Raw genomic sequence first — 23,972 nt, 5'->3', positions numbered from 1 at the left:
AGAAAAGAAATAGGAGCTACACTTATTCTGCTCTTTCATGTGTGTTACTGGTATTACCTCGGAGCCTTGCAGTACCCCCCGAAAAAGATATGCCAAATATTAACTCCATGAAGTAGTAAGGGTTTTTTTAAATTGCAAGTAATGCAAGACTTGACGTAAACTAGATTAAACACTAGAGGAGATTGTTAGCTCCTGTGATAAGAAAGACTGAAATAAGGCAGGCTTCAGTGTGGGCTAATCCAGTAACCTGGTATCAAGAGTGTTGTTTGTTTATATGTCTCAGCTCTACTCCTCAGTGTTAGCTGCATTCCACGGCTGGCCCTCATCATGGCCACAGAATCACGATGTGCAGCAATCTTAAGTCCAGTGGAAAGTGAGTCCCATCTCACAATAATCAAACATCATGAACTTTGTGATGATTGGGTCACCTCCAAACCAAGGTAACCAAGGAACTGCTATGTGCCAATTGGTTTACAGCTATGATATTCTTAACCAATCACCGTGAAAAGCAAAATGGAATTAACATGATTGGCCTGGACCAATCAGGACCTACTCTATCCTTGTGCGTAGATGGCTGTTACACAGTGGGAAAGAGGTAGAAGGAAGAGCTGATGGACTACACCCCAGTTTACCAATGAGAAAAAAGAGACTCAGGGCTGGGTGCGGTGGCTCACGCCTGTAATCCCAGCACTTTGGGAGGCTGAGGTGGGTGGATCACGAGGTCAGGAGATCAAGACCATCCTGGCTAACACGGTGAAACCCCGTCTCTATGGGTGGATCACAAGGTCAGGAGATCGAGACCATCCTGGCTAACGTGGTGAAACCCCATCTCTACTAAAAATACAAAAAAATTAGCCGGGCGTAGTGGCAGGCGCCTGTAGTCCCAGCTACTCGGGAGGCTGAGGCAGGAGAACGGCGTGAACCTAGGAGGCAGAGCTTGCAGTGAGCCAAGATTGCGCCACTGCACTCCAGCCTGGGTGACAGAGAGAGACTCTGTCTCAAAAAAAAAAAAAAAAAAAAGACTCAGAAGACTAACAGGAAGCTGGTCATGTCAGAGCCGAATTTAGAGTATGGGTTTCCTTAAAGCTCATGTCAGTGTGTTTTTTCTGCTATCTGCTCACTTCTGTGAGATATGAGTCAATTTATTATTGATTCAATCTTTGCTCTCTAGAGGGATGGGGAGTGGGTGTCAGAGCAGAGCAGGGATGCTTTGACAAAAGGCATGCTTTACTCATTGCCTCACTACTTGCTTTGTACCGCCTCTACGTTATTGTCTGCAAAGAATTAGAATGAATTCTGGGGGGACTTCAGAGGTCAGAGGGCTCCTAGGTCACTAGGCAGATCACATAGGCGCAAATCAACCAGAAGGAAGGTCAACTAGAAGGAAGGTCAATACTGTCTAGCAGTTACCTCTCCATTTACCCTGCCCTAAAGCCCATCTCACCATGACAGCCAAGAGATACTTATCCCACTGAATTGTTCAATGGCTCTAATTTGGTTAGCATTTACTTCTCTTTCCACCCAGGTGGAAAGAATGACAGCACTACTAGGACACTACGCTTTTGAAAGTTTGTCCCAAAGAGTAAATAGAGCCCATGACTGGCAGGAGGCTGGGCACCAATTTGGAGATAACTTTTCCTTTTAAACTCAAGAAAGTGCTATAGGAGGTAGGTCCATTTTGAATAAAAGGAGCTGTGTTCATATCCTGCTATATAAGACTTCCTTGTCCTGAATTCTTCTCTACTGGCATGCTCATTAAGACTGTAGCCAAATTTCTTTTTTAAAAAACCTTTGATTCCACACCACCCTCGAGTGATTTCACTATTCTCTCCTTCTCACCCAAATTCTCAAAAATACTACCTACATTTTTTTATTTCCTCAACGACCTTAATCCTTGTATACTGTAATACAATTCATATACATTATCTATTTAAACTAGACAATTCAATGGCTTTTAATAGGCACACAGTTTTATGACATTTCCTCACCCCAGAAAGAATCCCATACCCCTTAGCCATCATTATCAATCCCTTCATTAACTCTTCTTAAAACTCTTTTTATTAAGAAATATGTCATAGGTACAAAGAAGTGACTTAATATATATGTAAAGTTTAAAGAATAAAAATAAATGAAAATAAGTACTTGTTGAATAAAGAACTGATGAATAAAAGACAGTTAAGAAAATTAAACAACTACAATGAAAATAAAACAAACTTCATGTATTCACTCCCCAGACTGAAAAGTTGAATATTGCTAATGTTTTCCTCCTAGAGGGACCAAACGTCCTGAATTTTCAAAAATCAATTCGGTTGCTTTTCTTGATAATTTTACAAGAAATGCATGGGTTCTTAAACTATGTATTATTTAGCTTTGCCTGTTTTTGAAAGTTGAATAAATGACATCAACTTGACCATATTCTTCAGCAACTTTTTTTCCCCTCAACACTACGGTCTTTAGATTTTTCCATGTTAGTGCTTGTAGCTGTAGTTATTTTTACTGCTTATTTATGTTGTATGAGTGAAGCACAATTTATTTATCCATTTTATAGTAGGCAGGTATTTGAGCTATTATTTTTGCAATTTTAAAAAACGATGCTGAAATGAGCAGTCTCTACATGCCTCTTAGTACTCATAAATATGCATTTACATAGAGCATCCTCCTAGCTGTAGAGTGCCGAGTAGTGGGGCACGCACATGTTCAACTCTACTAAGTAGTGACCAGTTGTTCATCAAAGCAGTTCCAATTTTCCCTCCCTTTGTAACTTTAATAAGAATTCCCATTGTTTTTTGTTTTTAAGTTCTGGGATACATGTGCTGAATGTGCAGGTTAACAGTAGGTATACATGGGCCATGGCGGTTTGCTACACCTATCAACCTGTCATCTAGGTTTTAAGCCCCACATGCATTATGTATTTGTCCTAATGCTCTCCCTCCCCTTTCCCCCCGCCCACTGACAGGCCCCAGTGTGCGATGTTCCCCTCTCTGTGTCCATGTATTCTTACTGTTGAACTCCCACTTGTGAGACCATGCGGTGTTTGGTTTGCTGTTCCTGTGTTAGTTTGCTGAGGATGATGGTTTCCAGCCTCATCCATGTCCCTGCAAGGACATGAATTCATTCTGTTATGGCTGCATAGTATTTCATGGTGTGTATGTGCCACATTTTCTTTATCCAGTCTATCATTGATGGGCATTTGGGTTGGTTCCAAGTCTTTGCTATTGTAAATAGTGCTGTAATAAACATACATGTGCATCTGTCTTTATAGTAGAATTATTTATAATCTTTGGGAAGTAATGGGATTGCCGGGTCAAATGGTATTTCTGGTTCTAGATCCTTGAGGAATATCAACACTGTCTTCCACAATGGTTGAACTAATTTACACTCCCACCAACAGCATAAAAGTGTTCCTATTTCTCCACATCCTCACTAGCATCTTTGCACATCTTTGTTATTGTAAATTTTTTCCATTTAAAATATTTATTTGCCTTTTGCTGGTTATTAATAATGTTAAGAACTTTTTGTCATGTGTTTATTGGTCAGTCATATTCTACATTCTGCTAAGAGCCTGATTTTGTCTTTTGCCCCCTTTCTATATTGTGGTTTGCCTTTTTGTATTGTTTCACAGGCATTCACCATACACTTTAGATTTTTCCATACGGATCACAAGTTCCTAAAATCTATTGGACAATAGGCCATTGTTTCCTTCTATCTGAAACATCAGCTCCATTATATCATGATTCCAGGTAGGTGAAGGTTTGTTCATTAGCACTTTATTACGTTCTCTTAAAGTATTTGTCTCTTTTGCACCAATACCACAGATTACTAATTACTACAGTTTTATAACGAGCCTTGATATTTGGCAGGATGAGTTCCTCTGCCTGATACTCTGTCTTTGGGAGTACCTTTACCATTAGTTGGCCCTTGATTCTCCCTCACAATTATTAGAATCAGTTTATCAAATTCTACAAAAAAACTTGAGATATTATTGGATTTTGGTGCGTTAAGAGATAAATTTGGAAAAAATTGACACATTTATGGCATTGAGTTTTCCTGCCCTTTGGCAGAGTATCTCTTTCCTAGTATATGAATACTCTTTAATGACTTCACAGAATGTTTTATACTTTTCAGGATAAAATTCTTGGACAATTCCTCTTAGGTGTAACTATTTTAATTTTGTGTGCATGTTATTTGTTATGCATTTTTTACTAGATTGTTGCTAATGTTTAGGCATGAAATTAGCTCATATATTGATCTTTCATCTGCTAAATTTGCTAAACTGTCTTATGCCTTATAATAATTTTATGTATAGTTTTTGACAATTTTTATGTAGAAAAATCTCCTATTTAAATGACACTTTGATGCTTTTGAATGCATTTATCTTTTATTTATCTTATTTTTGCTGACCACAAGTTTCCAATAAAATGTTAAAAGTAACTGGTGATAGCTCTCATTCTGGTCTTTTTCTGATTGTAAAGGGAATTCATTAAATATTTTATGATTGAGTATGATGTTTGCTGCGGGGCTTTTGTGTATAGATGGAATATATTTTCAAGTCTGGTAAAAGTTTTAATTTTATCATGAATGTGTGAAATTTCAAAAAATTCATCTTTGCATCTATTGAGATGATCATTTATTAATAACTTTCCTTTGGCTTGAAATGTAGTGGCTATAATATTTCTAATTTTGAACCAACCAGGCATCCCTGGAAGAAACTCAACTTAGTCATGTTATATTATCATTTCATCTTTTGCTAGATTTGGAGTGTGCGTCTGTATGTCTGTGTGTGTGTGTGTGGTGTGTGTGTGTGTTGTGTGTGTGTGCAGGAGTAAGGCTGCTCTGAAATCTTTCGTTACAATAACATAATGGTATAGTTTGGGTGTCCAGGTTATAGAAGGCTTAAAAATGAGTTGGGAATTTACTTTTAAAATAAATTTTATTTTAAATTTACACACAGTAAGATTTATTCTTTTGATGCGCATTTGGCATTATTTTTCCATTTCAGCCATATGAACAGTTGTTTAATAGAATCTCAGCTCATGACTAATGATGCTGAGTATATTTCCATATGCCATATGTATATCTTCTTTGGTGATGCGTCTGTTTCAATCTTTTTTTTTTTTTTTCTTGAGACAGAGTCTCACTCTGTAGCCCAGGCTGGAGGGCAGTGGCACGATCTTGACTCACTGCAAACAAGCTCCGCCTCCCGGGCTCACACCATTCTCCTGCCTCAGCCTCCCCAGTAGCTGGGACTACAGGCGCCCACCACCACCGGTAAATTTTTGTATTTTTAGTAGAGATGGGGTTTCACCGTGTTAGCCAGGATGGTCTCGATCTCCTGACCTCGTGATCCGCCCACCTCGGCCTCCCAAAGTGCTGGGATTACAGGTGTGAGCCACTGTGCCCAGGCTGTTTCAATCTTTTTTTTTTTTTTTTTTTTTTTTTCAAATCGGGTTGGTTTTTTTCTACTTGAGTTTTAAAAGTTCTTTCTCTACATATTCTTGATAGAAATCCTTTATCAGATATATGATTTACAAATATTTTCTAATCATTGCAGGTACTGGTCATTCTTCAAATTTTCACTTCCTTCCCCAAGTGGCCTTAATTATCCTCTGATTACTCAGCTAGTTGATTAAGGTGGGGGGTGGGGTTCAGAGTTTTTAGTTTTAATTATTGGAGAAGATGGGCTAGAGGAAACTAGTGCCATCTTAGCATGCACCAAAAGTCAGCCATTTCTTATTCTTTAAAAGTTTGAATACTCAGTCTCTTTATGTTTTGTAAAATTCACAGGCAAGATCACTTGAGCACCTGTGGGTAAATTTTAAGAATTTTTTTAAATGGCCATAAAACTAGTTGACCCTTAAACAACACGAGGGTTAAGGGTACTGACCCTCACAGAGTTGATTATTCATATAGAATTTTAAAATCCCCAATAACTTAACAGTAATCTACTGTTCACTGGAAGCCTTGCCAATAAAATAAACAGTCAACACATATTTTGCATGTTATATGTATTTTATACTGCATTCTTATAACAAAGTAAGCTAGAGAAAATATTATTAAAAATCATAAATAAAATATATTTCTTATGCATTAATTGGAAGTGGATCATCATAAAGGTCTTCATCCTCATTGCTTTCACATTGAGTAGGCTGAGGAGAAGAAGGAAGAGAAAGAATTAGTCTTCCTGTCTCAGGAGTGACAGAGATGGGAAAAATATCACATATAAGTGGATACATGCAGCTCAATCCCACGTTGTTCAGGGGTCAACTACTATTCAGTTTTTCTATCTCTCCTTCAGTTGGTTTGGTAATATACAGTTTTCTGGGAATGTGTGACCACTTAGGTTTTAAAGTTTATTAGTAGAAAGTTATAATATTCTTTTAATTATTCTTTTATTTTTAGTTATGTTTTTTTCTTACAATATTATTTATTTTTGCCTCCCTTTCTTGTGGGGAAAGAGGTAGGGCAATCTTGCCAGAGGTTGGCAATTACATTATTGTTTACAGAGAACAACGCTGTCTTCTTTATTATACATTTGCATTCTATTTCATCTCTTTCTGCACTATTACTTTCTTCCTTCTACTTTCTTTGGGTTTTGCACTTATCCTATTTGTAACTACTTCAGTTGGATACTTATTTCCTTTATTTGCATCCAGTCAGGACTGTAAGCAGTGAAAGTTAAGCTTTCTCTCTATTCTACTATTTTAGTTTTATCCCACAAGTATAGGTTTGTTGTTAGAAATTTTCAGAATAGACTCCTGTATTTCTGTTAGTCTAGTATTTCTAACAGCTTGTGGAAAACTACTACCCTTGGGGAAAATTAGCGACCCCCCCTTTTTTTTTTTGAGGAATCTCTAGCTCCCCATCCATTGTGCTAGTCCTGCATGACCACTACATGCCCTATTGGCTTCTCCTTCCCCCAGGAGAGTCCATCTGTGTGTGTACCATGCCTGACTCTGCCTGCCTCCAGAATAGCAGACTCTTGGGGAATAAATGTCTGGCAACTGTCAGCTCACCTAGAAAATACTCTTCAATCTCTGGAGTTTTAATTCATCTTCTCCCTTTTTGCTTTCACAGGTTTCATAGGTCTTTAAAATGTGATTTTTCAATTCATCAAATTTTTTTTCTAGTTGATACAATGGGAGTTAGCCTGCTATGATCTCCCACATACTACTTAGAAGTGAAAGTCCGCTTTGGAAGTTTTTAAACTATTTCCTAACTGCTCATGACTCATAAATTTGTATCTCGAGTTCTGAGCTCTCACATGAGGTTTAAATTGATATATTCAACTGCCCTGAGATTCATCCACCTGAAAGTCCTAGTTACAGTTCTAACTCAGAATATCCAAAATTGAACTCTCCATGTCTTTCCTCCCATACTAGCTCAGTCCTCTTGTGTTTCTGCCTAAGTTGGTGGCATCACCATCTCTTCAGTCATCTAACCTGGAACATTCTTCATACCACACAGATCTAATGTTAATTGTTCTTTGCTTACATTGTATCTGTAACCACCATGCTTGTTTAATGGATAAAAACTGGCTTAAGATAAGCCCATCAGAATCCTTCCCTGAGAATTTTATTACTAAACCTGGAATAAGAGAGCCTTTTCCATCCAGAAAGTTATGTGCCTGCAGTTATTAGAGACCATGGCTCCAGTCTCATGGATAAAGCAGAGCTGGAAGAATGACACTAACGTAGAGTAGCAGATATGAGAGAGCAAGAATGAGATAAGGCAAGAGAGAGAAGATCCTATGGACATGTATGGCCATCGTTCTAGTCATCCATGTTCTTCCCCAGGCTCAGAAATTTTTTTAACCTCAGCTAGTACAAGTCAAGTTTCTGTTGTATAACACCAACAGATCTCTGAACTAAGACGTGAATGGGCAAATGTTTGGTTTACAGCAGCGCATAGAGCTATTAAAGAATAGAAAGAAGAATATCTCTAGAAGCTCATTATTAAGTGGGGGCAGAAAAATACGACACAAACTAAAAATGATTATCATGTAAATGTTACTCCCTGGTAAGTACTCCCTGGGTTAGAGAGAGGAGACAGGTGCACTTCTGGATGGGGTCATCTATGAAGGCTTCATGGAGGACAGAAAGAAACAACATCATAGGAGGCAGGAATGCAGGTAGAAAATAATAGTGGCCAATGTTAGTTGAGCACTCATTATGTACCTGCCACTGTTCTTAGTGCCTTCGGTGTATGAACCATTTAAATCCTTAAAAGAACCTTATGAGGTACTTACTAATATTCTCTCCATTATACAGATGAGAAAGTGAGGCACAAAGAGATTAAGTAGTGGCCAAGATGCTGCAGGAAATATGCACCAGGGCCTAGAGAAAAACACAGACAGGCTGGCTCTTCTCCTAGCCACCAATGGCCAATTAGGCACTGCAGCTGAAGAACTTCATGCAAATGTATCATCACGGTGCAACTTCACGGTAACAAACATTTCCATTTGTTGGGAGTCAAGTTTCCTGAGGAAAAGAAGTCGAAGATAAATTGAAAAACTAGCTTGTAGGTCATATCCTTAACACTCTTCAATGCCACATGATTCTGAGCCGATTCTCCTTTTCCTGAGGTCAGTTTAGTAAATCATGATCAAGCCTCAATGCAGACATCAGTCTTCGGAGCCACTGTGCACAACTGTTAAAGTTGTGTACTGCACATGGGCACCTGCCTTCAGGGATCAGTGGGACCAAAATCAAGCCCGTGCTCCTTTGCAAACTGGAGGTCTTCCACAGGTGGCATCCACCTGGAGGTTGAGCCTTTTTATGATTTGTGCAAAGTACTACCTTAACTAGCAGCAGCCTATCGTTCTTTATGCAATGTTGTTTGCTGTTAAGAAACTGGAAGGCCTTTCACAGAGACCTTATTGAGGGCATCCCCAGTGCCAGGCCCAAACCGGATGTTTAAATGCTTCTACTATTCTCATTCTTACAGTATTCAGTGCAGCACTTTGAATATCCCCATTACAGAGAATAAGAATTAAGGCAAGAATGTTGCTCGTTCAAGGTAGCAGGGCCAACATTCAAATCCAGCTCTGATTCCAAAGAGCAGGAATGTCTCAGCCCTCCCTCTCAACCTGTTCAATACCCAAAATGACGCAAAATTTCCACCTTTCAGCATCATGTTATTAACCATGGCAGCAATTCCTGATAAACCACACCTAGGACCAAAGAGCTGGCGGGGCTACAACCTCCCAGCAGCCAAGGAGGGGGTGAGAAAGTTGGCTTCCGGGTTGGCAAAAGCAATGCAGACTGAGCTGACTGCCGTTTGCTTTGAATCCCACCAGGAGATAAAGCACAGGAGACAGATGAGCAGTGTTCCTGGCAACAGATGAAGAGTGAAAATGAAATCTATTCTAAGCTGCCAGCTCGCACCTCTCCCTCAGTTTAACAAGTGTATTATTGTCGAATTTGCAGCTATGGACATGCCAGTTATGGTTCAAAACCCTTTCCGTTTTAGCCCCATCTCAGTCAGGCAGAATTGGCAGGGAAGGATTTTAAAAGAAAAAAGAATGAATGAATGACTGAATGAATGAATGAAAAGAAAAAGACACTTTTTAGCCACTGTTTTCCAAAGTGAATCTTAAGTTAGCATGACTCAGCGCAGTCTTCGCTGACCTGTCTTCATCCAGAGAGCTCCCCAGAGGTTTTTCTTAGGCCGGTGAAGGGGACATTTCACCCCATTCACTCCCTTGTCTTTAACTGGTATCTTTTTCAAATAGATTTTTTTCCTGCAATTGTTTAAAATTTCAAACACGAAACATCAAACAGGATATAGGGTCCTTACTGAGCCAAAGGAAAATAGAAAATGATTTTGGATTAAGAAACTTGCTCACTGAAGAGATGCTACTTTGAGACCTGCAGAATGGAGTTAGGAAACCATGAGATTTATTATAAGGAATGGGAAAAGGAAGGGCCCCCTACCGCTCCTCCATATGCTAAGACATTTATATATGTTAACTCATTTAAATACACAGCCACTGGATTGGATAACTACCACTTTTATCATTCCAATTTTACAGAGAGGGAAACTGAGTCACTGAGCAGTTAAATTACCCAAAGTAAAAATACATACATATTATATTTATATATGACATTATAAATATATATGACATTATATATATTTTTATATATTTTATAAATTAAATATTTACATATTTATATATGACATTATATATAATATAAATTTATATATGACATATATATTTATGACATATGACATTTTATATATGACATTTATGACATATATTTATATTTATAATAGATACATTATATATTATATTATATAATATATAATATATAGATATATAAATATATGTATATATGTTTATAATATATGTATATATGTTTATAATATAATATATATTATATGTTTATATTATATATTATATGTTTATAATATAATATATATGTTTATAATATATATGACATTATAATTATATATGACATATATAAATATATATTTATGATATATATATGTATGTATACATATGCCTCTGGTTGAACTCAAGCAGTTTGGAACAAGAGGCTGTGCTCTTATCCACAATACTCTACAGCCCCTTGGTGCTGACTCCACTTCAAGGTGACTAGAAGGGATATTCATGAAGACAATGACTGCACTAAATGGAGGAACAGCCTAATGAAGCCGAAAGCAATGTGTTATGGGCACACACAGGAAACAGCTGGGTGAGATGGGAAATTAGGGACCACTTCACAGAACAGGTAGATTTGGGAAAGACCTTGGGAAATAGGTAGGATTTTGAAAGGTTAAAAATAAAAAGAAGAACCTTCTAGATGGTTCCTCTCTCTTGAAGTCAGGTGTGCAGCTTACTGTTGTACCCCCAGCTTGGCAGTTCGCTGCGATTTTTAACTCAAAAAACTGTACTCATCATAACTTTCCTTTCTCTCCAAACCTGCATCTCCGTACTCTGCCACAGATGGTGGCTCCTCCCATTCACCCAACCACTCAACTTGGAAGTTAACCACTCAAAGTGGAAGTTAACCTTGATAACTTCTATTTACCCCCTTAATATCTAATTCTAATATCTATTCACCCCCTCAATATCTAATCAATCTAATATCTTCTTTCACCTCCTCAATATCTAATCAATCCTTCCCCTCGCAACCTTGTCTTGAAAAGAAATGCAATTTAAGTAGAAGGCCTGGCCTAAAGGACACACAGGAGAGTCTCTGTGGATGCCTTCATGGGAAATATTCCGAAGTCAGTCTGTAGCGTGCATGTAGGAACAATACAAGAACTTGGTTTCTTAGACTTGTGAATTGCTAGCTGCTGCAAGATGAACTCACCTTCCTGGGCCTCATATTCCTCCTCTAGAAAATGACGGAAGAAACAAGAAAGGTTAGAAATGAATGGACTAATTTATTTCTAAGTTCTTTTTTAGTTCAAAATTCTTTCTTTGCTTTCCATCCTGTCATTTCCAGGCTTAAGAACATGCAATAGATCCCTTTTTCTGGATGCATCAAGTTGTAATTAGCCCTCTTCCCATCCTTCATCAATTTTGAAGCCAGACGGTTTTGATGTAGTTGGGAATTCTGTTCCTCAAAGGTAGGAATCCCCAGGAAATTGCCTCACTGTAGTCTTTTGAGTCTCCATTCTAGTTATCACATTTAGCCCATCAGTTCCTTTATCCTAGACTAAAGGACAGGCCTAAATGACCTAGATAAAGCTTCCTCTTCTATGAATCATGCTCTGGTTCCTGCCTGGGTCCCTTGGAAGTGAGGGCTTCTCCCAAGCAGAGGCATCCACAGACTTATCGGCCAGACACATTAGAAAGAAAACAGAAAAATCCAGATGAGACAGAGAAGTCCAAGACAGAACAAGGCAACAAGCCCCATAAAACTCCTAAATTTGCAAGAAATCCTGAAAAGAAAAAGCATCCAGGTGCAATAGAAGATGATTTTTTCCCTACCAAAATTATGCATGAACACACATACAACCCATGCAAACACATGCACACATGCCAACACACATGCACACACACAACCCAAGGTCACAGCTCAAGACTGTGTCTTTAAAAATGAGGCAGGGGAAACCTTGAATTCCTCTTAGAAGACAAATGGTGTCCCTCTCACACAGTCTGCCAGATAAACAGTAAGTGCACAATCAATATCTGTCAAATGAAGAATGAATACATTAACATTGTAATGTTCTTCTCAACAATATTTTTATTTTTTATTTTTTAAAAATATTTTTAATAACAAAATTCAATTCAAGCCACCATAAATATTTGACCAAATAGATTTTTTCTCACTAACCACTTAGCCTTTGAGTGTCTGTTTTTGTGTTTTAGAAATTTGTCTAATTAAAACCAACTATCATTATTACATTTATTTTAATGATGAGGAAACTGAGGTTCAGAGAGTCTAGGCACTGTTTTCTGAGTAACAGAGTTGTGAGTGAAGCCAGGATTCAAACCCACTTTTATATAACTTCTAAGCTGGTACCTGTCCACCTCCCCGTGTACTGATAGGGAGAAATATAAGCAAACTTCAAGATAAATAGGTTCAAGTTTTACTATCTGCCTACCCTTGAACATGTTGAAAAAGGTAGAACTTTACTTTCCTCTTTGCCTGGTCAATATATGCCTCTTAGAAGCTGTGTCAAGAGGGATATCATGTTTCTTTAAAGTATTCCTTTTCCATTTCTAGAAGTGATGACTTTACTGCAAAGCTAACATTGCATTACTATGGATTTTTTAACTTAATTAAAATTAATGAGTTTTTCAGCTGTACTCCACCCTCCTAAGAACTTTTCTTCAGATGCTGGAAGTACCATTAGGTATATTTGGTTATTGTCTTTCAATTCAGAAAGAAAAATAGGGACAAAACAGCCTTTATTTCCAGGAGTGCAGCGTTGGAAGGTAGAGAGAATAGAAAAGGATATTTTCCTTTTTTTCCTTTCCTATTACTGCCACTCCGTCTATTCCCTTTGTGGTTTAACTGTGAGTTTTCTAGCCCTGTTGATTCTTATGGAGCCCACCAGTCTTTCTAAGAAACCTCTGACAAAAACACAAAGTCTTTAAGTCAGACTCTTAGAGATGTCAACATTAGCTGGCTTATCTAGATGTTAGCTAAACTGAATGTCAAATGAGGCTAAATCTTGAAGAGAAAAAAATAGAAGAGGGTATGTTTAGTCACTGAAAAGGCTTTGCTCTTCCAAATGACAGATCCATACACTTATAGTTTTAAGAGCTTTTGTTATTTAGAGATAATTTCTATAATGAAGTTCAAATTTCTATAAATTGTCAAGAAAAAATTAGTAAAAATACTGCTTAGATTGTGGAAGTATTAGGAATTAATTTTGATGTAGGTACACATTCACATGCAGTTGCCTATATGTAGATACACACACACACACACACACACACACACACCCCTCCCGTCTCCACCCTGTTCACTTCAGAATTGCTAGAGAAGAAGTTTTATTCCTATAACCTAGTGTTTCCTCAAGTATGAATTGGTATCTCCTAGTGTGATTCCCTGTGTCTTGCTGATGCTCACCTCACTCTTCCTCCGGGTGCAGGGGTAGTACATGCCCTGATAGTAACTTGGAGAAGACAAACTGGGTGTGCATGGTTCAGCCTCTTCCAGTTCTGCTATCTCTTTGGGACTAGCCTGCTCTCAACCATATGCTAAGTTTATCTGTAAAGCCCCCTGTTCTGTTGGTGAGCCCATTCCCACCCCTGACGGTGTGTAGGTGGATAACTGTCTCATTCTGACATTCAGTATCAGGAAGCCCATGGTCGCAACTCATCCAGCCCACATTTCCTGATCTAGCTTTAACAGCCATAGTAGCTTGCTTTCCATTCACTAGATTCTTTTTTCTCTCTCAGCTGGTTGAGAACACAGGCGTGGCAGAGAAGGGAATTGTGTATTTACCCCAACAACCCTCAACAATGACAGCTCCTTCCGTCTTCTAACCTCTGGGCAGACACTAACTAAAGGAAGAAAGCACAGAGAGGATCTCTTGACGGAATGCAAAAGACATCCCTAGATGTCTGCTATCAAATGTCTTCCTTTTAATCTTGGGAGTAGAAAGGGAACCTGGCTTCGTTTCTGGACTTAACCATGAAACCAGCACCATCACATCAGCCCTAAACAGAAACTAAGACCCTTCCACATGTGCCTTGTCACCACAACCATCCTCTACTGACCCATTGTTACAGATTAGACACCTCCTTGGACTTCACTTCCCTCACACGCGCAGTGGGGATAATAGATAACAGAATTATCCACCTCATAAGGTTACCAGGAGGATTAAGTGAAACAACAGATGGAAAGGTAGCTGACACTGATGCAGTCTCAGTAAAATTTACCTAGAATTGTTATTTCTGTGTTTTTGTTTTTATTTCACGTTGCCTTTTTGTTGTTGCAATAAGAATGACAATGAGGTCCAATGAGGTTATGCTCCTTACACAAACACTCATTTCACAGTTTGGCATCTGTCTGCTTTGACGTCTTGCCCATCTTTCATCTGGTTGTTAGTGTAATGCTGAATTAGCGTCAGTGGACAGGTCTCTTTTATATGTGCATGTTGTTAGAATCCTGATCATATTTTCAAAGTGATCCTTTAATCAAGAGAGACAGGACCTCTGTGGGCCAAGAGTTCTTGCTCAGTTCTGCATTGATTGGTAAAGGTGTTAACGGCACCAGCCTATAATTAATTATATAGCCCTCAAAGGTCAGCATTTCCATTATCTCCAGCTCCATCACTAATGTGTCTAAAGTGAGGAAAGAAAGGCACAAGGGAAGGGCCTAATGTGCCCTTCGAGGCAGCTACACTCCTCGGAGGCCAGTGGGAGCCAGTGTGTGGTAAGAGAAAATCAGGACAGCAGGGGGCCGGTGATTTTAAAAGAGTGACAGTTCAGTTCCCCTTCCTGTGTCCATGTGTTCTCATTGTTCAATTCCCACCTATGAGTGAGAACATGTGGTTTTTGGTTAAATGAAGAGTTAATGGGTGCAGCACACTAACATGGCACATGTATACATATGTAACAAACCTGCACGTTGTGCACATGTACCCTAAAACTTGAAGCATAATAATAATAAAAAAAGAGAGCGATAGTTCAGAATGGAAGGCTGTTGGCCTTGAAGTCAGAAATTCTGGTTCAAGTCACCTATCTGCCACTAACTTACTGGATGAACCCTGAAAACAAAAGGGAACCAGCATTTTTCTGCCAGTTCCCTAAATGCATGATTTCATTTCACCTTTTCAACATCACCATGAGGGAGACATTATTCCCCTCCAATTCACAAGAAGTGAAAATTAATCTCAGGCTAGTGAACTAACTTACTCAAGGGCACGCAGCTGGTGCGTTGCAAACATAGGATTTAAACCCTGGAAACTGACTTATTTCACTGCATCCTGCTGTTTCTAAAATATTATCCTAATCTCCAAGATAAGGGGCTGCCTCCACATTACAATCTGCTCATATCCTACTTATCAACCAAGGAGAAGTTCAATGCTACCTTCTCCATGTTGCTGCCTCTGTTCCTCCCAGCTAGAGGTGATGTCTCTTTACCCTTTATGTGCCAGAGTTTGTTGCAAGTTGTGAGTAAAGGAGTCTTATCATTCCCCTCTGCCTCAAATACACTAGCTGTTGAAAGCATTTTCTTTCTGCCTAAAATGGATGTAAACTACTAGGTCTTACACTGGGAACAGCACCTTCTTTTCCAGGAGCTTCTCCTTCACTTCCCACCAGTGTTCTAATTGGTACTTCTAGATTCTTGCAAACCATATCTCACTGATTATATCAACTTCAAGCTAGCCAATCATGACACCACATCTTTCATCCTTTCTCCCCTCCAAGTTGATTAGTCTAGCATGAAACAAGCAAAAGAGACAATCTGGAAGTGGAAGCAACAAGATGCAAAATGTAGTAGTAAAATTACTGCTTAGATTATGGCAGTGTTAGGAATTAATTTTGGTGCAGGTACACATTCATATGCAGTTGCCCATATGCAAATACACACACACACACACATGCACACACACCCCTCTTCCCTCTCCACCCTGTTCACTTCAGAATTGCTAGAGAAGAAGTTTTATTCCTATAACCTAGTGTTTCCTCAAGTATGAACTGGTATCTCCTAGTGTGATTCCCTGTGTCTTGCAGATGCCCATCTCACTCTTCCTCTGGGTGTCTAGGTCCCATCCACATGGAGAATGCAGTGCACATTGGATGGGCTGAAGCAGAGACAAGAGAGCAAGCCTAGGCCCGGCACGGTGGCTCACACCTGTAATCTCAGCACTTTGGGAGGCTGAAGCAGGTGGATCACGAGGTCAAGGGATCGAGACCATCCTGGCTAACATGGTGAAACCCCGTCTCTACTAAAAATCACAAAAAAATTAGTGAGGCATGGTGGCAGGTGCCTGTAGTCCCATCTACTTGGGAGGCTGAGGCAGGAGAATGGTGTGAACCCAGGAGGCGGAGCTTGCAGTGAGCCGAGATCACACCACTGCACTCCAACCTGGGTGACAGAGGGAGACTCCGTCTCAAAAAAAAAAAAAAAAAAAAAGACCAAGACTACTCTAATCCTGATGGTACCCAAGTCCTCCACATCCAATTTAGCTACATCTCTACAATGCTTGCCATTTTGTAGTTCAATGGATACCACAGTACCTTTGAAACAAATTCTTCTTTTTGCCTTGCTTAGTTACTGGAACTAAAATCCCCTGATACAATTGCAATATCTATCCTTCTGGTGGTGTGTGTACGTATGCATGTATGTATGTGTATATATGTATGCATGTGTGTTTGCATATATATGTATACATATACATGAGTGTATGTGTGTATATATTTATATATGTGTGTGCAGATATGTGTATATATATGTGTATGTATATACACACACATACACACATACATACATACATATATGTAAATAAAATAGATGATCCCTGACTCAGGATGGTTCAACTTGAGATTTTTTGACCTTACTATGATACGACAGTGATACACATTCAATAGAAACGGCACTTTGAGTCTTTATACAAACACGTTTTTTTCACTTTTAGATTACATTATATATTCAACACTTTATTATAAAATAGGCTTTGTATTAGATGATGTTCTACACACATTTAAGGTATGCTGTTCAGTAAGGTATATTAAACGCATTTTCAACTTAGGGTATGTTCAACTTCATGATGTGTTTATCAGTGCTTAACCCCATTGTAAATTGAGGAGCATCTGAGTAAATTCTCATTATTCACAGATTCCATACTTCAACATTTGCCTACTTGCTAATATCTGTGGATAACCCAAAATAACCAATACTCAAAACACTTTCATGGTCACTTGCAGATATGTGCAGAGAAGTGAAAAATCTGAGCCATCTGAAGTGCACATTCCCAGCCGAGGTTGAACAAGAAAATGCTCTGACTTCTTGATTCAGCTCATACTGTAAACCAGCGTCCACTGGTGGTCTAGTTATGGCCATGTTTTTCATATTCTTGTGCTTTTGTTGCTGATTTCATCATTTAAATGACCCCTAAGAAGAGTGCCGAAATGCTGTCTCCTGTCTCTAAGTACAAGAAGGCTGTGATGTACCTTATGGAGAAAATAGGCTATTAGGTAAGCTTCATTTAGACATGAGGTTTAATGCTATTTGGCAATGAGTTCAATGTTAATAAATAAAAAATATGTGTTAAACAAGGGGTCTCGAAACAGAACTACACACAAAAGACAAGGCTATATATTGACTGCTCAATGAAAATACTGTGACCACAGACTTGTAGGAACCTAACTCTGTATTTCTGTTAGAAGCATTGGTTCGGTATTTGCTAATTCAGTGTTCACAATGACTTTATAGAACATAATGACTGTAAATAATGAGAACTAATTGTGTGTACATATATATATACTATATATTGTGTGTATATATATGTGTATATAGAGAGAGAAGATAAGTACTGAGAATAATGAGAACCATTGCGTTCTCAGTATTATATATACAGGTATATACACACACGTATACAGTTGATCATATTATTTATGATAGTGATCTTCTATCTATATATACCTATACATATATGTAAATATATACAAAGACAGGCGGGCACAGTGGCTAACGTCTGTAATCCCAGCACTTTGGGAGGCCAAGGCAGACAGATCACAAGGTCAGGACATCAAGACCATCCTGACCAACGTGGTGAAACCCCATCTGTACTAAAAATACAAAACTTAGCTGGGCATGGTGGCATGTGCCTGTAATCCCAGCTACTTGGGAGGCTGAGGCAGGAGAATCGCTTGAACCAGGGAGTCGGAGGTTGCAGTGAGTGGAGATTGCGCCACTGCACTCCAGCCTGGCGACAGAGCAAGGCTCCATCTCAAATAAATAAATAAATAAATAAATTATATATATATATATATATATATATATATATATATATATATACACACACACACACACAGACAACAAAACTACTGTGAATATGTGTATATATACACATATATACATATTCACATATATACATACACATGTATATGTGTGTGTAAATGTGTGTGTGTGTGTATAGGGTGAGGAGTTTTACTGTAAATATTTTCCAATAATCATTTGGAAATGAGTACTCTGGATTCACTTGGATGTGAATTTCTTACACATTCTTGACCTCTTTCCTTACAACCCCTGCTTTCCTCTGAATATGAGAAAATAAATGTCTGCTGAGTGAAAGATTTTGATTATCTCACCTGCCTGATCAGATGCTGATTATCAAGCATCCACTATCTGTCAGTATATAACTTAATATCACAGCTTGTCTGCACAGTGACTGTAAGAAGCAGTAACCATCCTGCTAGGAAGAAGAGCAGCTTATCCTGGCATTGCCCATTTTTAGGGGCACCCCGACTGAACATGTGTAGACTCCAGTCTCCACACCTGGAGATTAACCTCAAGAGAAGGATGTGAAGTAGAGAACAGGGATCTGGGCCAAATACCTGAGCTCAGTTCTTGGCTGCACACTTATTAACTGTGGGCCTTGCTTGTCACTTAATATTCACATACTCCATGAAAAGTTCCCTTTGCCACAAGAAGGCACTGTAGACTCATCCTTGTCCAGAAACTCGGTTTGAGCTGTCCCTGCAGTCATGTAGGCATTAGGCTGATGCTGGAGAGCCCCACACCCTCAGTCCCTCCCCTGTTATCTACTCATACAATAGTTAAGGCAAGAAGGTTCTGCCTAAGGCCACACAGCACAGCTACACACAATGGTTTAGAGAGTACTTGAGCCTACTGCTGGGTACCCAAGCCAGCAGAAATAACCAGCCAGAGACAAAACTAAAGATGCTAGCAGGGATGAAAGGAAGTAGAGTAATTAAAAGCCCCCATGAGGATTCTGTGACAAGGGGAAAGGTGAATGGTAGCATAGTGGGCAAAAGCTATCCAGTGGCTACTTTCAAATTAGGAAAACAAACAGACAACTCCCTGGGGAATCTTTAATGATCTGGGGAACCAGGCCTCCGTGGCTGAGTCTTCTGCTCATGAATGGAAGCTGCTGACTAGTCACATTCATTAAATAAAAGAGAATAACTGCTTATCTGTAGGTCTAAACACTTTCTAGTTGGCAAAGCACTTTCTTTATATTGTCTTTCATTTGATTCTCTCAAATACCCTAAGAGGACGTGGTTGGAATTATATTGGAAAGGAAATCAAGGCGAAAAAGTTAGGTGAATTGCACAAAGTCATATTGACGATGAAAGGGAAAGCTAGGGCTAGGATCCAGGTCATTTGATGCTAAACCCAGATGTTTTCCCACCCACTGTCACTGTCCCCAGGAGACCTGAGAACACTAAGCCTTGTTGGAAGCATCTTCTAAGCTCCTTCATTGGAGACTAGCAATGATAAGCTTCACCACCCTACAAAGAGCAAAGAAACTGGACATCTGTGAAGGAATAAATATCAAGCTTGACTCAAAAATCTTCTCATGGGACAGCAGAAAATGTTTTTAAATGTTCCCCAGATGATTTTGATGTGCTGCCAGGGTTGAGAATCACTGGACTAGAGTAGTGCTTCTCATTGGTATGCATCAGAATTACCTGGAGGGCTTATGAAAAGACAGCTTGCAGCTGTGCGCAGTGGCTCACATGTGTAACCCCAGCACTTTGAGAGGCTGAGGCGGGCAGATCATCCGAGGTCAGGAGTTAGAGGCCAGCCTGGGCAACATGCTAAAATCCCATCTCTACTAAAAATAAAAAATTAGCTGGGTGTGATGGCACATGCCTGTAGTCCCAGCTACTCGGGAGGCTGAGGCAGGAGAATCGCTTGAACCTGGGAGGTGGAGGCTGCAGTGAGCCAAGATCACGCCACTGCACTCCAGCCTGGGTGACAAAGTGAGACTGTCTCAAAATAAATAATAAAAAATAATAATAAAAGACAGCTTGCTAGACACCACTCCCTGAGTTTCTGATTGAGTAGGTCTGGGGTAGGGGCCAATAACTATTAATAAGATGCTGCTGGTCCAGGAGCCACACTGGAGAACCACTGAGCTGGAACATGCAGGGCTCAGTCCTCGCCTTGCTCTCTTCTTAAGACCCACCAGCTTGCACAGCATTTCTTCCTAGTCAGCTCCCGTATCAGTGGCACACTCTGTGGAACAAGCTTTGACTACTCTGTAGTGAAGTGTGCAGTTTTTGTAAGGGAACCCCAGAAAAAGCTTAGTTCCCAACCCAGCTGTGCTTGAAATAAAGCTAGTATTTCTGACTCCTGGTACAATTTTTCAATAGATTCTGTACTCAAAAGAGGAAGACAGGGCATTATTCTTCTGCACAACACCATTAAAGAAGCAGCATGTACTAGGAAGCCATCCTTCTCTGATCTGAGTCCCAAGCAGAGATATGTGGGGCAGAGCTGATCTGACCTGAAGCCCCAAGCTGAGCCACCTCAGCCAATATGTGGACATGTGAGTGAGAAATGCATGTCTGTTACTAAATGATACTGCATTTTGGGATGGATGGTTATGCAGCATTAATATAGAATCACTGACTAATAAGAGAGGGATAATAGAAATGCAGAATGAGATTAAAAAGGAAATACATGAGTAGAAATAGTCCTAATAGAAATTATGAGTGTATTAGGTTCTCCAGAGAAACAAAAACATTAGGGGGTATCTTTTATAGATCTATATCTATATCATCAAGATTTCTTATAAGGAATTTGCTCATACAATTATGGAGGCTCACAAGTTTCAAGATTTGCAGTCAACAAGTGGGAGAACCAGGAGAGCCAATGGTATAGTTCTAGTTCACAGGTCATCAGGATTGAGACCCAGGAAGAGCCAATGTTTGAGCTGGAGGCAGAAAATAGGCAAAAACAACAACAATGACAACAACAGCTGTTTTAGTTTGAAGGCCATCAGGTAGGGGGAATTCTCTCTTACTCAAGGGAGAATCAGTCTTTTTGTCATATTTGGCTTTCAACTGGCTGGATGAGGCCCACTCACATTGAAGAGCACAATGTGCCTCACTCACTCTGATAGAAATGTCAATCTCAGCCTAAAAGACCCTCATAGGTACCCAGAATAACGTTTGTTCAAATATCTGGGCACCCCATGGCCCAATCAAGTTAACATATAAATTAACCATCACAATAAGTCCAAAGTAAATAAATAAGACCAGATACTGAACAAGTTCATGGAATCTCAAACAGCATAGAAAAAAAAAAAAAGCCCTCAACTAGACATATGTAGTGAGCTTGAAGCACTTAAAAGACAAGAAAAAAATAAAAATACAGAGCAAAATAGAGGTCAAGTGCAAATAGATAAAAATTGGGCTTTAAAATTCATGTCATGGTCAGTCTCCAGCCCCTGTCTGGGTCAAATCCAGCTGAACCAATTACCAGCAACAGATCATTAGGCAAATCGCTGAACTCGGTCCTCAGTTTCCTTTTTTATAAAAAAAAAAAAAAACAGCTAATGATAACTATAATACTAACATTTACAAGGGTATTTATGAGGAGTAAATGAATACTGAGTTCCTAGAATAATACTTGCACAAAGGAAGTGATACGCGAGTGTTCGCTGCTATTATTTACATCAGGCTTTTAACATTCGCACCAGATGCTAGCAGATGATGACAAAACACTGTTAGGTGTTGTAGGGTGAAAACATTGAACTTACAGTTTACATTCCACTAAACTGTAATTTAAAATTCATATAAAACTTATTCTTGGATGTTTAAGACCTCACAAGGTTTACCTTTAAAAGGCCCTTTATGAAAATATTCATGGAAGAAAAAATAGCGCAAGAAAGGAGCCAGAGAAACGTGGGACTAATGATAAGTAACTCAATAAAAGTCAATTTTGTTTACATTAGTGACCAAAAAGATTTAAAAAAAAGAAAAAAAGGAAAAGCACATCTGTAGCATCTGTAGCAGCACAGAGGTAAAATTATTGATGAAATCAGTATCATTGGGGTGCGCGGCTGGGTGGTCATGAGAGAGATTAGGGTGCAAAACAGGGTCAGAGAATAGTAAGATTTTTCCTTTTTCAGAGGGAAGACATTGATATTCATTTAAGGACAACAAATATCTATTGGATTCCTGATATGCAGAGCATGCATTATTCTAGACGGTAGAGACATATAAGTGAACCAGGCAAAGATCTCTGCTCTTGTGGAATTTACATTCTATAATGTGTGGTACAGGGGGAGGAGATGGGAGGCAAATAAATAACAGTAAACATGTCAGTAAATCTTTGGCATTTAAAAAAGTTAAATAAACTTTCAGGTTTGGCTCCAAAATGTAAAGATCGTGGAAGCTGCCACTCCTGTGCTTACAACAACAATAAAAATGCTAGAAAATAAAAAAGATCACTTTTCTCAGATCCATTAGAGGACTGAATTTATAAGGCAAACCATCACCCTGAAGAGACTGACAAAATCCAGAGAGTCACAGCCAAGATCTACTTCCCTGGAGCAGAAGCTACTGAAGCCAGGAAATGGTAGGACACTTAAATGGTCACTTTGATGAATTGCTGGAGGCTGAGTGTGGACTAGCCCCAGAATGAGAAACTCCTGGGTCCCCCAGTCTTAGGGAGACCCCAGGCTAAGAGGGACCTGACATAATCATGGATTTTGCCTCCAGGAATCTCTTCTCATGGTAAAGATCCAGGAAAGATTGCCTGCTGGCAATGGCAGGGGAAGGAAAGGGTAATCCTTCCGAAATACCTCCTAGCCTTCTTCATAAGAAAGATTTTCTCCAGAGGAAAAGACCTTGCCAGAGCTTTGTCTCAGAGTCCCGGGGGAAGGGTATTCCTGTCACTCCAGCCCCCTCTCTCGCTCATGTCTCCCCTAAGCGGGGAAGCTATACAAGAAGAAAAATACTTGGGAAGGGCAGAAGCCATAGACACAGGCCCAATGAAGAACTGAGATCTAATTGGAAAGTTATAGAACACCCCTCCTCACCCCCTAAAACTACAACAACAGACTCTCTCTGAGAAAGAGTATTTAGGGAAGCCCAAAGTCAAGAGGAAAGACAAAAACAAAATAGAGGAATCTGAAGCCTCTGGCACCTATAGCAAAACAGGTTTTTTAAAAGCCCTTCTCCTATCCAGATTTAAGTTATTAAGTGTGTGTGTGTGTGTGTGTGTGTGTGTGTGTGTGTGTGTATATATATATACATAGTATATACATATATAGTATATTGTACATATAGTATATACATACTATATATACTATATAGTATATATTTCTTGTATTATACTATACTATATGTATAGCATATACATACTATACAGTATATGCTATACATAAAGTATATATATACTTTAGTATAAAGTATATACTATATAGTATATATAATATATACATATATACACACTATATACTAAATACACACTATATATACTATATATACACAGGTATACTACATATATTACATGTTCAGAAAAACATGTAATGCTATGTGTGTATACTATATATGTGTATATACACTATATATTACATGT

This window comes from Symphalangus syndactylus, chromosome 18, assembly GCF_028878055.3.
Source record: "Symphalangus syndactylus isolate Jambi chromosome 18, NHGRI_mSymSyn1-v2.1_pri, whole genome shotgun sequence".
Classification (NCBI taxonomy): Eukaryota; Metazoa; Chordata; class Mammalia; order Primates; family Hylobatidae; genus Symphalangus; species Symphalangus syndactylus.
Note: the sequence above shows the minus strand (reverse complement) of the source record.